Source organism: Myotis myotis, unplaced genomic scaffold, assembly GCF_014108235.1.
Source record: "Myotis myotis isolate mMyoMyo1 unplaced genomic scaffold, mMyoMyo1.p scaffold_m19_p_7, whole genome shotgun sequence".
NCBI lineage: Eukaryota > Metazoa > Chordata > Mammalia > Chiroptera > Vespertilionidae > Myotis > Myotis myotis.
In genome coordinates, this window is record NW_023416379.1 from 79211255 (window position 1) to 79226405 (window position 15151).

The following is a 15151-nucleotide window of genomic DNA, read 5'->3' on the forward strand; positions in this document are numbered from 1 at the left end:
ATTACTTTTTTTTAAATACAAAAAATTCCAAATTTCAAAACTGGTCCAAGAGTAAGAGACTGGTGACATGAATTACCCTTTCAAAGCAGCATCAGTGTGAGTGGGAACAGGGGTGTGGAGCCCTGACCACCCATTCTACGTCTGCTGTGCTTTAGGGTATAACACTTGCAAATGCTTCTCAGACTTCAATGTGCACACAGATCCCTTGAAGAACTCATTACAATGAAGATGCCAGTTCAGTACATTTGAGGTTGAGCCTGAGATCCTCTGTTTCCAAATCACCACCAATGATTCTGTGTCACTGGTGTGTGGACCACATTTTAAGTAGCAAAGACCTAGAGATCTAGAAACGTTGATTCTTGAGAAAACCCAATGACATGGAAAAAAGGCAGGTGTTTATTACTATTGTATACATGAGGAAATCTAGGGTCCCAGAGGGAAAGGATGTTGACTAGTTTCACACAGCTACAAATATCAGAGTCAGGTGTCTTGACCACCTGCCCATCCTCCTTCTACCTCCTAAAGTAGGAAGTATTGGGAATGAAACAGCATGCAGAACTTCAAGCAGCAGAAGAGGTAGTAAGAAAAAAATTTATGGGAATATTTCCCAATGAAGCTCACTTTAATTAGTCATCCATGGAAAAAGAGAAGAGCTATTGGACAAGGGCAGCGGTCGGCAAACTGCGGCTTGCGAGCCACATGTGGCTCTGTGGCCCCTTGAGTGTGGCCACAAGTTTCAATCACACTGTACATGCGCGCCCGCACATGGTATTTTGTGGAAGAGCCACACTCAAGGGGCCGCAGTTTGCCGACCACTGGACAAGGGGAAAGAAAGCCAGATTTTGAGCCATGAATCTCTCACCAGCTAGCTATGAGATATCCCTGGGCCTGAGTGATCTCTAAGGCACCTTGCATCGTTAGCTTTTTATATTTCTATTCCAGTGCATCTATGAGAGAACAAGCCTTAAGAAATTCTCACTTATCATTGCCTGTCAGGAGAATTTACCACCATCTAGCACTTCGTGTTTCTGCCAAGAGGTGGTGGTGTACTGTGGGAAGAATATTTGGAGACACTTGCCTGGGTTTGAATTCTACCTCTAGCACGGACTTATCTGTACAAGCATGAGCAATATCTTTAATTCTTCTGTGCCTCAGTCTCTTTATCTATAAAATGGCGGAAAGCATAGTTCATGCGATTGTAATGGAGGTCTAAATTAATTCATATAAGTAAAGCATTTGGAACAATGCTTGGGCCAAAATGGCCCATTTTATGTACATCACTCAAGCCTTCCATTTATTTCCAGTGCCAACAGCAAGGCTCAGTTGAAGATTTGAGCTTCATTAACTTGAAATTCTTATAAAATACTTGTTGATTGTGTGATTATGTTTCTCCCAATAAAGAATATCCCAGGTGTAACCTCATTAATTCTTTTTGGGATCAAGAAGGGAAAGAGTACATTTCTATGAGTGTGAGCCTTGAAGTTCCTTTAAAAAGAGGGTTTGTTATTGATATTCATGATAATGGTGATAAAGATGAGAGAAATGTCCTAGTGTTGTTCTCGGGATGGGAGGAGGTAGAGGGATATCTGTGCAGAGTTTACGGGAAATGAAGGTATGGACATTGAAGGGCCCACCTGCCCCTGCACCTACTGTGTTTGCATCTGGTTTTTCCAGGTTTTGACAGGTTGTTATTAACATGCTCACAGATCCCTCGGCTTCATCTGATCAGTAGCCCTCCCTCCTTAAAATCACTTTGGAGGGAGGATGAAAGGGAAAGCAAAACGATTGGGGTGACAGGTCCCGTGGCGCGCTGAAGAACTGTCAGAAAGTGCTGCCAAGAGCTATTTTCAACTGGAAAGGGAACACCCTTTTGCGCTTTGTAATTCATGGGTGGACCACAAGAAAGTGAAAATAGTTAATGTCTATGGAACGTTGCCACTCACACATAGCAACGGCCTTATTTACAGATACAAAAATCATTACTTCTTTCTGTTCCCTGAAGCACAACTTTAATGCTGGAGAGATTGCCTAGGATCCCAAACACACAAGGCCAACCCTTCCAGGTGGCTTCCCTCCAACATCCAAATTTGGAACAACAACCTTGTGCACGCGATTTTGACTACTTCTTCCCATAGCTTCCTCCATCCCTTCTGCTGTCACTCGCAGTGGATTTGGGCAGGTATCAGAGGAATGGTTTGAAATTCAGTCCCTGGTCTTGATTTATATCTGGATTTTTTTAACCTGTGTTCTGTACCCACTATATTTTTTTAAAATATATTTTTATTGATTTCAGCAAGGAAGGGAAAGGGAGAGAGAGAAAAAAACATCAATGATGAGAGAGAATCATTCATCGGCTGCCTCCTGCATGGCCCCTACTGGGAATTGAGTTGGAAACCCGGGCATGTGCCCTTGACTGGAATCAAACCCAGGACCCTTCAGTCCACAGGCCAACGCTCTATCCACTGGGCCAAACCAGATAGGGCCCCACTGTATTTTGCTCTGGTGAAAATACAGTGTCTTACGAAGAACTGAGTCTTATTCTTTGTCCACATAGGAGAAAGGGGTGACTGTCTTATGTTCTCTAAAGGGTCTCTTTCTACAAGGTAAAAATGTGTCTGCACAACTTATTCATCATTCTGGCACTAATTATAATATATAATACTTACTGAGATTGTATTATGTTCTAAGTGCTTTATGTATATTAAATCCTAAATCTTCACAACAACCTTATGGGGTAAATAATAATTATCCTCACTTTGCCCAGATAGGTTAAGTCATTTCCCTAGGTCACATGGGTAGCAAGTGCACAGCTGGGCTGAATAAATCCATGTGGCTCTACAGTCCATGTTCTTAATATTTTATCTCTCTGCAAGAGGAGACAGAGCAGGGAGATATGCAACGAAAGTTTTTCTGCACCTACTTTTGTCTCAGTATGCTTTTCCCCAAAGTTTCCTATATACTGTTATAAACAGAAAAGACAGATTTCATAGTCACCACATGTTGCCTAGAGTAAGAGGACAATATTTCCAAAGAGCTAAAGAGGGCATAGTTTCAAAACATAGGAAGGAATAGAGAGGAGAGGAGGGGAGGTTCCTGTAGATCTACATTCAAGTTGTGCTCTTCCCCATAACGAGTATTTTGAGCCATCTATATGGCAGACCACCAAAATCACCCATCTGGTATGTGAGAGCTCTGGGTTCGAGTACTCACCTGGGGATGGGCTCTGTTACTGTGGGGTAGCTGCTAACCTGAAATTTAATTTCCCCAATGGCAAGTTGGGTATTTACTTATTTTCCCCTTCACTTTCTTTTGAGGAGGCTTACACCAATAATGTATGCATGAATAAAAAATATAACGAAGAATAAAAAGAGACATATCAGCAAGGGCAGAAAGTCCAAACCAGGAACAAGTGGGGCAGGAGCAGGCATGCCTATGCAGGTGGCACACACCCTCACATGGCTTTTGACATTCAGAGTTGATTCCAGACTTTCTTTCAGAAAAAAAAAAAATCATTAGTTTCTTGGGAGAAGCTAAGTCTTTTCTAAAGATGATCTCTAAAGGAATTTTCTCAAATGAGTCTTCTTAGGCAGGTTCTCAATTATGTGATAAATAATGTCCTCAGCATTCCAAGCAAATGTAGTTAAAGACTTCACAAGTCTATTTCTCAACACCTCAGCCAAACTTTGACTTCAAAATTGAAACACAGCTCAGCTTGGTTTATCCTTAGGCAAGAAGGAGGTAAGTGAATACAGCAGGGGAAGGCAAAGCTAAAGATAATATAATAAAAATATAATCTTTTGATAGTCTGGGTTGATCCAGGGAAAGGTTTAAGGGCAAGGTTTCTTTTCTTTTTTTGGTACATGAATTCCTTTAAGAAGATTAGGAAAGTTAGAGACCTTCTCCTTAGAAAAAATCATGCATGTGCAAATATACAAACTTGTTTTTTTAGTACTTTTTAGTGATCTTGTAGGTCTATGAATCTGCCAAATTAGTTGCTAAGATAAGAGGTCTTTTAATTTTTTGTTTCTTTGTTATTATTTTAATTTTATCTTTTTTTGAAATATTTTTTATTGATTTCAGAGAGAAGAAGGAAGAAGGGGAGAGAGGGAGAAACATCAATGATGAGAGAGAATCATTGACTGGCTGCCTCCTGCACTTCCCCTATTGGGGATCAAGCCTGAAACCTAGGCATGTAGCCTGACCAGAAAGCAAATCCTTATCTCCTGGTTCATGGGCCAACACTCAACCACTGGCTGAGTTAGAGATCTTTTTTAAAATACCTTTCTAGGTCTTTCCTATTGAGGCCCTATATGATTTCATAAGAAACATATTATATTAAATATTCTGCTTTAAATATATTATTATGCTGTGAACTGTCTCAAAGAATTTTGTACATTTTTAAATCTTGAGTTTTATGAAGAATAAATAATTCATTTTTGTTTTAAAAGTTATATTGACATATAATGTAGAAGGTGGCATTAAACTAGTTAACACAATCTTGCTTTAAGATTGGCTTTAAGAGACATGATTCAATAGTTATCCATTTTTATTTAGCAGTTTTCTTTCTTTTTTCTGTGTCTTTAGCAGTTCTCTTTTTATATTTTGAGAAAATATTTGATGGGCTAAGATGTTAAAATGAATGTCTTTGCAACAATCTATGGATTTCTGTTATTTGTATTACCTATATTTAAACACCTTAGCAAGCTCTTGCAAAGCTCACAGTCCCTAGCTCTGAATCCAAAGAAGCCAATGGATAAAATGGCTCTGGCGAAGTGACCATATGAATCAACTTGAACTATCTGTTTATTGGAAACGAAACAATTTAATTTGGGAAAATACAGTAATCCTTTTAATTTCAGCACTGTTTATATTAATCCATTTTTTCTGACAATAATTGGATGGCATGACCAATTTTCCACTGAGGCCATTCCTCATTCATGGCAATAAAACTGTAGCATCAACATATGGGAGGAAAAGAAAGACAAGGAGACATGCATCCAGAATTTCCAAAATACGTTGCAAACTTTTAAGATTTAAATCTCAATCCACTTGAAATTGCTGACGTTTTCTTTCCAGGGGATTATCTTAAAGTCCCTGAGAATTGAAGTCGTTTTAAAATATGGATTTTGCATTTATATCAATAAGTGATCATCAATATGAAGTCATGTAGCTTATCACATCACTGATTTCCATATACTAGTAAGAAAGTACAAGTCAAAGGGACATTATAAAGGTACAAACAGCATTATGCTAATTTTGATGGATTTCACCACAAAATTGCAGAGCTTAAAAAGTTATCCATGAAAGAAAAGACATTCCTAAGACCTGTTTGATCTCTTGGTTGTTATATAAATTATTGGCATAGGAAACCAAGATTTACAATTTTTTAAAAGAGAAAATATAGTTTAGAAAGACTGAGCACCAACAGAATGGATGTATAATATTGGTGAAGAATAGAACTGCCTTTAAAAAAATAAATCAAGTTCATCAATGTTTTTCAAACCATTCTATTTGAGGCCCCTCCTCTGGGTGAACTTGCTGCCCACACCAAAACCAAAAAAATCCAGCATTTACCCATTTAATAAACTGAATTTCCATGTAAATTATCTTTCAAGAAGGCGTTCTAATGCCATAAAAAATAGAAGTGTTTTGAAAAACCAATGGAGTAAACTTCCTTAGAGTTCACCCAAATGGGATCACACCTGGGAAGTTAATCAGGGTTCACCTGTTGGCAGAGATCAGCGCTCACAAGTCAAAACAGGCTCTGAGCACTTTTGAAGGCAAAAGGTCCTCATTCGGGATCATCTTTAATTTAAGCTTTTTAACTGATAAACTATCTGCAGAAGTTTTACTAAGTCTGGGGCTGAGATGGGATTTAGGGACTTCTATTTTAGGAGCGTTATCTTTAAACCATATTGCTGAGAAAAGAAAGCCATCAATAATATGAATATATAATCTTTTAAATCTAGTTTGCAGATGGGAACACAAGTTAAAATCACTGAAATGGCAAGACAGGAGCAAAGCAGGGATATAATTTGCAACATTTTACAAAACAGTTTGCTGGTGAATGTAAAAGCTGAGGAGGAAAGAGTGAGTACCCGCCCAAGATAAGGGTGTGGAGGGATGGAGACCCAATGCATGTAGGTTTTTTTCTGAAAACGTCCTTGTGACTAAATTTTACATCTAGTTTGGTGGCTTTCTCCACAGGAAAGAAAGAGTATGCAAACTGACATGACTATAAGTTTACAGGTTGTATTAAAGGAAAAGGGCAAAGAGAAAAAATAAGGCCGCACAGTCTTCCTTGGGCAGAAGCTTCTCCCAGACAACAGAAACCCAGAAGCAAAGGTGGCTGAGAAATCCAAGGAAGGGGAGGAACAGAATACTGTAGCAATAAGGACAAGTATAAAGATAAGTGAATAAAATTAAAGTCCTGGTAGAGGTGACCAGAAATAAATATAATTTGTAAATGCATCCAACAGTGGTGTGTTGACAAAATTTTGACAACTGTCTCTTGGGAAAAGGGTAATGGTAGGGAACCCCAATGTGTGGAGGTTGCTGGTTTTCATGGCAGAGATATTCCCACCACGACACAGTGTGATGTTGATGAACTCAGCGTGGGGAAGAGATGCACACAGGTGGCTCTCATGAGCCAGTTCAATCAAGCTCCATTGAAACCTGAACCCAGCTTCACCCGTGTTTCTGTGAGCTGCTAGACACCAAGCTTTATGCCTTTAACGTGTAACATTTAGTCCTCTCCTCTCTAACATGTGAGTATTATTACCAAATATCGGGCACAGTGAGGTCACCTGCATGGCCAGAGACGTATGCACTCTCCAATAGGGGAGCTATTCTCCACATGGAGCTGTTGAAATTTAAATTTAAATTAACGAAAGCTAAGTAACAATCCAACTCCTCAGTCATACTAGCCGTATTTGAAATGGCCGCATGTGGAGAATAGCTATCATATTGGAGAATGAAAATGGGGAATATTTTTCTCATTGTAGAAATTCTGTTGGATAATGCTGAGTGAAGGTCTTTTAACCTAAATCTAGTGGGCCTAATGGTCAAAGAAGACCACATGTCTTAAAAAATAGAAAATACTTTATAAATATAAGTTCTTATAACATATAGCTTTGGAGGTGATTTCATCAATTCTCCAGTGATGCAATTCTGCCCCAAAGTATTTGCCTCAAAGATCTGGATCCCTACTTATGTAAAGGGGGGCAAAGGGAATTTCAGAAAGTTCTTCTTCGAAGAATTTAAGAAAAAGATGAGTTTCAAAGGCCAGATTTCCCTTTTCCTTCTGCAGTAGGTTCTCACACAGCAACCAGAGTGATTTTAGCGAAAATCTGAACATATCCCCTCTGTTTGAGGGTTTCCTATTAAGATTCAAATTAAGTACAAACTTTTTCTTTCTCGCTCTCCTCACTTTGCTCCACTTACATGGAATTTCCTTCAATTCCATAAAATTTCCAAAGAATTAAAATGTTGTGCATTTCCCAAAAGAATTAGGACTTTATTTTATTCAGTAAAACAGAGCTGGTAGGTGCTCAATGGTTCTTACTATTGAATGAGCTGCACCACTTGCTAGTAATATAAAATTATATAATTAAGTCTTCCTGAGAAGGGAAAGCATAAATTGCTTTTTTTTTTTCTGTTTCAGGAGGAGAAACAGGATGAAGCAATCAAGGTTGTCAGTCATGATCTTTCTGCCCAAATATCCCATTTATAACTTGTAGGCCCTATTTTGAATTATCTGAGGACTAAGTATGAGGTTGGAACTCAATGGAACAACTCAGTGGTGTGCTAGTAAATGTTTAACAACCAGCTCTGGGTGGAAGAAAGGGAGCTGATTTGTAGCACCTGCCAATTTCCATGAGCCACAAACTCCCACCATAGTCCATGTTCATTTCAGGATACTAAGCCATTGAATGTAGAGGTGGGAAAAGATGCACTCAATAAGTTCTTTCAAGCCAGTTCCAATACACCAGTGAATCCACAACACACACACACACACACACACACACACACACACACACACACACAAACACACACTCCCATCCAGAGTCTTTTTAAAATATTTTTTATTGATTTCAGGGAGGAAGGGAGAGGGAAAGAGAGACAGAAACACCAATGATGAGATGATGAAGAGAGAATCACTGATCGCTGCCCCTTCTCCCACAGGCTCCCCATCCTTATTTACTTCTTAAATAAGAATTTCACAATTGGATCCATAGTTCATTTTGAACGAGTGTTACAGATAAGTCTGGTGCACACAAAAGTGTGAGAACCTTTTCATAAGGAGCAATACTACTGGCAGCTGGTAGGCAATGGGCCACAGGGAAGATTTCCCATCAGAAATGGAAACCACAAGCTAACTGAGGATGCCTGAGTTAGGCAAGATGGGTTGTGACTCAGTAGACATCAGCACAGCTTGTAGGATCCAAGAGACCGCAAAGGTAACTCACTTTACAAGGAAGCCCATCCCAGAAAGGAGGGGCAGGTCCTCTTTGACTGTTAAACATTGGGGGGACTCTCTCCTGTGGGCTCCCCTTCCTTACACCTCTGCTATTTCTCCAGTGCTGCCATAGCACCTTTTCATGTTCCAGGCTGTCGCCAACTCTGTATACTTGGGAGCACTTAGGGCAGTGGTTCCCAGCATGGGGCACATGCTCCTCAGGGGGCCATTTGATTTTTAATAACTCAATTCGAGAATGAGTTATTAACAGTGATTTTTTGCATTTCTTATGTTCTAGAGGCCTCGTATACAGTATATAAACATATACTGACACATTTATGCATTTCAGTTCTCTGAAATGTTTTGAAAACTTTACTTGCTATTTTTTCATATCACTTCATATTATTTTTTTAACAATTTCTTAGTGATTTCTCCCTCAGTTCTTTTATTTTTCTCTTTCATGGATGCCATGTTTTTCAGAAGCTTGTTTAGACCAAGTTAATGGCCTTTTAGGCTTCCCCCATGTGAATAGTTCACTTTTTGAATAATAAGAATTATATGTCACGGGGAGAGGGGGGGCATCAGGATTTTAGAGATGCTTAGGTGGGTCATGGCCAAAAAAGGTTGGGAACCCCTGACTTAGGGTCTCTGAAGTGTATTTCCTTCTCAAGTTAAAGTGAGGATGAGAGTCTTTGCATTGCATACATCACAGAATTGTTGTGATAGTTTATGTGAATGCTCTCTGTAAAGAACTTAATGCTATGATAACTTCAGGTGGCAGCATTATTACCTGCTAAGAAGTGCTTAGATCTAAAATCCTTTCAAACTTCAACTTAAGGACCTCAAGGTTCTGCATGACAAGTAATTCTAGTCCTGTTGGTCTTTGGGGCTCAGACTGACTCACCAGCAGCTCAGAGCCCTGGCTTTCTGCCTGCTTATTTATTTATGCATCAATAGTCATATATTCCTGCTACCTGGGTGCTACCTGGGTGCTCACCTACCGAGGATGATCGTCTACTTTGTGTGCCAAAATTGAAATCTCAGGGTGGTCTCTAGCCTCCTGGGATAACCTGAGTGATCAGAAGATAAACTACAGACAAAGTTTTGACTCTTGACCAAATCGAGACATTTCAGCTTTGGAAATATGCCCATCTACCCAGCCTGTGTCAGAACAAAGGGATGGCAAATAAAAACGAGAAGGGTGTGTATAAGAAAACCGCACACCTGCATCCTGATGGGAACTGGAAAGAGAGTTTCTTTTACTCACTAATTAAAATCCATGAATTTTGTATAAGTACAGATTTTCCCCCTTGCCATACCAGAAAATTTGAGGGCAGGCCGAAGGTCATGCTAAGGGCTTTTGCTGGCATGATCACATTTATTTTCTATAACAACCCTACAGGTGGTCCTCCAGAGTGGTAATAGAATAATACCAATTAACCTTCATTGATCATTAGCTTGTATTGACCACTGGGATAGGTGCTTTATGTGCACTTATTTACTCTTTATAAATACCCTATGAGATAGTTACTCTCATGGTCCCCATCTGAAATATCAGGTACCTGAAGCTCAGAGAGATTAAATAACTTATCCAAGGTTATACACTTAGCCAGCAATGGAATTGGTGCCAAATCTGAAGTCTCTCTGCCTCCATAGCCACACTCTTAACCCCTCCCTCAGGGAAATTTGGGAATTTTGAGTGCCTTGCATCACCTTTCTTATCCTCTTGATTCAGAAATGTGAGCACAAATAGTTGCCTCACAATCTCCATTCCTGGAGAGGATACGCACAGACAGAACAAGACGCTTTAGATATATTACCAGGGAGGAGGTTTGAATAAAATGCTTAGTTTCTAAATTGTAAGAGACTTCTTTCCTTATGTATCTGTCCATGGAACCAATAGAAAGATGGGGCAGTGGCCGATGGAATCAACTGTTCTTCTTTGTCCACGGGTCAAGCCCACACTCTTACATGAATGTGTCAGAGACAGGGTCTGCTGAGAGTCTTGGCAAATATAGGCCACCAAAGCATAGACAAATACACAAGGAAGCTATTTATGGAAACTTAATAACTGACACAATGATTTAGCTTCTCAAATGAATTTCCGATGTTTATCTTTATGAGGCTGTTAGTACACTGTAAACATTACTTTTGATATAATCTTGCCTATACTGCAACTGGGTGATGGCTGAACTCTGAGCTACAATGAAAGCATTGTGCAACGTGGCATGTGATCCATGAGATAATAGCAATGTTAGCTGCTGTGCTCGGGCGGAGTGCAATTAATACGTCAAGTGGGAAACAGGATCATGGCTTTGTTCTCAGGGGAAGACACAACAGAATTTGACTCAAATAAACCATGAAGAAATGAACTGAATCAGAATATGTCCAAAAATTCATTCAACATTAATATGTCTGAGTACAAGTGGAGAAAACAAACTGATTTCCCTCCATCATATTTGTTGTGAACAACAAACAAACTGGGTTTATTTGTTTGTTTGCAGAGAGAGAGAGAGAGAGAGAGAGGGAGATGGAGATGTGAGGGAGAAACATCATTAATCGGTTGCCGCCCATATACTCCCCGACCAGGCAGGGATGGAACCTGCAACCTAGTTATGTGTCCTGACCAGAAATCAAACCTGCAACCGTTTGATGTATGAGACAATGCTCCAACCAACTGAGCCACCAGCCAGGGCTTGTTTGTTCATTTTCTAAAATTGTTGTTTTCACCATTGAAGAACTCTTACTCATTAAGGTTATTAAGTTTCACCCAAAAGAACTTGTTGTCAGATTCAGATCCTGAAGACCTTTGGAAGAAAATGAGATCATTAGACACAAAGGTACCCTACACATTTGCAATCACAGGTGTCAAGTTTCACTTGGGGCGGACAAGGAATAAGGCTACTCAGTCCTAACAGAGGGTCCAAGAGTGGTGCACTGAGTGCTAAGATCCAACGGTGAAAATGCACCTCCTCAGGTCCCATGGATCTTGTCCAGACAACAAATTCACATGCTTCAACCTTTCAAAGGCATGGAGGCGGGCTGAAATGAGGGAAAGGTGATCATGATCTTGCCTCCCTTTATCTCACTTCTAGAAACTCATCAGTGAGAGAGGATGAACCTTATAGATTCCTCACCTTAGTAACCCAACCAGTCAGGGCTTTGAAAACTGTGCTTGCTAAATTTTTAATCCTACCTTTGGTGTGAAATATCTGTGCAAACCACTTTATGTGTCAGATGACTCCTTTGCGAACTGGGAATACCAACATCTGCACTAACTACCCTTGTGGGTCATGTAAATAGGAGGTAAGAGTAGATAGGAGACTGCTCTGAAAGTGTGAGAGCACTGTAATTCTAATTTCCATCATCACTGCCCTCAATACCAGTACTACTCCATTCCTTCATCTTCCACAACTCAGCAGCTATGGAAATTGGGCAGGAATGATACAGGGCTCCACACACCCATGTTCTCAACCAGCATCCCAAACACTGCTGCAGCCAGACTAATCCCCGGTCTATGTAAATCGCAGGAAAACTTGACAAACTTGCATTTATATTTTTATTTCATGATTTTTTTTATAACAGCCTTGGGCTCACTCTTTCTTGGGTCTGGACTGATGAATAGCAAACTAGGTTTAGACTAGATTATATCTAATTAATTTTACCTCAATCTTAAACTTCCTCATCTATAACCTCTCCAGCCCACCAACCTCCAGTCCCCTGGACAGTAACAACTAGCCAGCTGCAACTTGAGAATGGGGGTAAGGGTTCAATGAGCAAACTTGCTGAAATCTGAGGTGGGAAGCCTTAAAGATCCTCCTCCCCAAACAGCCTTGACATTATAAACTGAGCACCGCCCCCCCACCCCACCCCCACCACTAAAATATATTTCCCTTTGCAATGAGACACATGCTATTCACTACACATTGTCTAGGAATGTCCTTGAGGGAAGACTTATATCACCCAAATAAACTTACTTCCTGGGATTCCAGGGAGTGCAAAGTGCTGAAGTGTGCCTGGTGGGCTGGCTTAGAAAGGAGAAAGATACATTCATTCGGAGATGGGAAGGAGGGTAGAACTGAGCTTTTTAAGCTGAGGGGGTGAGGAGAAAGGGCTGGGTCCATCCTGTCTGGTGAGCAGTCAGCACACCGCAGGCCAAGTAGGGTTGAAGAGCTCTAATTAGATTAGTGATGTTTTGCTAGAAGGCAGAAAGCTTAAAACATTAACTTTTTAAACAAGTACATCAGTTCTGAGTAAACATTATTCTTTTATTTAGTCCTTTGGTCTGAGTCAGCCTATTTCCAACACAGTGGTATGCGTGCATTTGATTCCTGAATGCAAATATGCTTCCAATTTTACTATGCAAATCCCCTGATTTTGGAATGCTTCTCCAGGGCTCACAACTGGCTATCTGCTGCTCTCTGCTCTCCTGTTTCTTGGGGTCTTCTCATGCCAGGGGTGCTCAGACAGCCAGTGGCAGCCCTTGATAGTCCCACTGAAACTCCCAGGCTCCTTCTCCCGGTAGTTGAATAGCATTTTGTCACCTACAGGAGAAAGCCCACATTTTTCACCAAGTCCATAACATTAATCCAATTTTTATTGGATTAATATAAGAGGCCCGTGAATCATTTTTTTTGAAAGTAGCCACAATCCAGAAAGATTTTTTTTAAATCTACACAGATCTGAGTAGAATTCTAAGACTATTACGGTGATTGTGTGGCTTTGGTCAAGACCAGTTTTCACAAGACCAGATATTTCCTAATTCTCGGGTTTGTTGTGAGAAGTAAGGAAGACAACATATACAAGAGCTAGCTCATGCCTGGCTCTTACAACCCATGTGAGTTCCCTCCGACCCCTTTCTTTCTGCTCCTTCAATGCTTCAGGTGAGGAGTAGGAAATAGAGGTGAAGTAGGAATACTGCATCCACAACCTCTTCTTAGTGGTATAAGAACCTGTGAAACTATGTGGGCCCTTAAATGTGCCCTTTCCATGATTATCTCCCAATAACGCAAGCAAACCTACACCCAGTATTACAGCCATACTCATCTATTCAGTAACAAATGTGCATGTAGTTCCCTTTGTCCTCACTTCCTTCCCATCTTTCTTCCTTCAGCACGAAGTCCTATACTTCCATAATACCCAATCCATAGCATCTCCCCGGTGAAGTCTTCTCTTCTTGCTTACTCCTCCTCACCAGCACATTTACGAGAGAGAGAGAGAGAGAGAGAGAGAGAGAGAGAGAGAGAGAGAGAGAGAGAGAGCTGCTCATGTGTTTAGCACAACTTGGGAGGCCTGGTGATCTTTTAGCCTATTGTGTGTTATTGGGCATTCATTTCTCTCTGGGTCCCTGCAGACTATGGGTTCTTCAAAGGCAGGAGTTTCTGTTGAGTTCCTGAGATCTAGCACAATGCTCAGCACATATTCAACACTGAATACATATGCATTGAATGAATAAATGAGTGAATGTCATGACTGGGTAGCTCTCTAAACGAAGGGTGGAAAGGCCATGTAGGAAAATCAGCCCAGTAAAATGTTCCCTAACGATGGCACATCCTTTCCTCTGACAGATTTCAAATGCTTTCTGAGCACTCAGCCCTAAACTACTAGGGAATGGGGTCATGTCCCAGGCACCGCTCAGGAGCCCCTCCACAGTGGTGACTGAAGCTCCAGCCATGGGCTCCACCACCATCCCAGCTACTTGTTTTCATGCTCTACCCCTTCACCAGCTCCTGGAGGGAAAGAGAAAAGTTGCTGTGGCAATGGCCCGGCAGTAGCTGGTGTCAGATGAATGGGTCTAAGTTAGCTGCAGCCATTAAGGCAGAGAAGACAGAAGGGAGATGGAGGGCTTTTGTCCTGCATCCTCAGACACATGCATGGTTCTCTTCCTTGTGAGGACAGAAGAGAGAACTGCGGAGAAATGAACCATCCTTGCTGGGCATTCTGCCTCACCTTTGAGTAGGGTGGTCCCACAAAGAGCTTCCCATGGGAGGCATCAATGTCACTGAGCCACATGTAACAAAGCCAAGTTAGAAACTACCAATAAAGGCATTTTGGAAGTGTGGAAAATGCCTGGACAAGAGTTTTACCCAAAGGTGCTTGCAGACATCAAAAAAGTTAAAATAGCGTCTTTCTCCTTTCCGTCCTTGCACCTTTTTTATCTTTCTCATCACCTTCTGAACTGCAGCTAGAGTGGGAAGTAGGATGAGGGGAGATCGAATGTGAAGGAAGACTGTTTAGAGAAACTTAAGAGTTGTCCTTGGGGATCAGACGCAGATTTTCTGGCTGGTGTTACAACTTTCTAAAGAACTAAGGGGATAACTTGGAAAATACAAGTGACTGATGACATCGACTGCAAAAAGTAAACTCTGTCCCTCCAGAAACTTGCTTTAAACATGCATGAGCAATTATGCTTATAGAAATTAAGCCAATCCTTCATAAGCACACTTATATATTCAATCTATTCTACTTTGTTGAGGTTGATTGTCTCACTTTTTTAAAAAACAGATTTATAAATGTGCAGAATTTTATGATTGAATCTTTACTCTAGTTCAGTGCTTTTCAACAGGTTTTTACAAACATATAATAGTTTGGGTTCATTTCAGTTGAGATACTGTCATAGCATTGCCAATGTAGTATTTTTATCATAGTAAAACATTTTTTATTCTCACTCGAGGACATATTTTTATTGATGTT